Consider the following 403-nt stretch of genomic DNA (forward strand, 5'->3'; position numbering starts at 1 on the left):
AAGTTCTAATTTGGTCTAATTTTATCCATCAGTTTCAAAGGGAAGGCAGAGTACACCACTAGTACCATTGCACTTTGGCTAATAATACCGTTCAGAAAATGACATAACTTCATGAGTAGTATACATATTACAAGGGTTGATGTACACATGGAACTCTGTCATAACTTTGTTCTCAGAATTATTTGGAATTTACGTAAATTGAATTCTCATAAAAATGTAAATGTGCAACGGAAATGCGATTAAGCAGGGACGCGAGATAAACACATTTCTCAGTGCTAACGTCATCCCACGTCATCCCACAAAAGCTCGTTTTCGGAATCAGCATGGGTGCGTGGACAAGCTACGTAAGGCACATTACAAGGCAGAAAGACGTTAACAGACCAAGTTAATACTTTCTGTGTTA

The sequence above is a fragment of the Penaeus monodon genome, chromosome 20 (genome assembly GCF_015228065.2).
Source record: "Penaeus monodon isolate SGIC_2016 chromosome 20, NSTDA_Pmon_1, whole genome shotgun sequence".
Lineage (NCBI taxonomy): Eukaryota > Metazoa > Arthropoda > Malacostraca > Decapoda > Penaeidae > Penaeus > Penaeus monodon.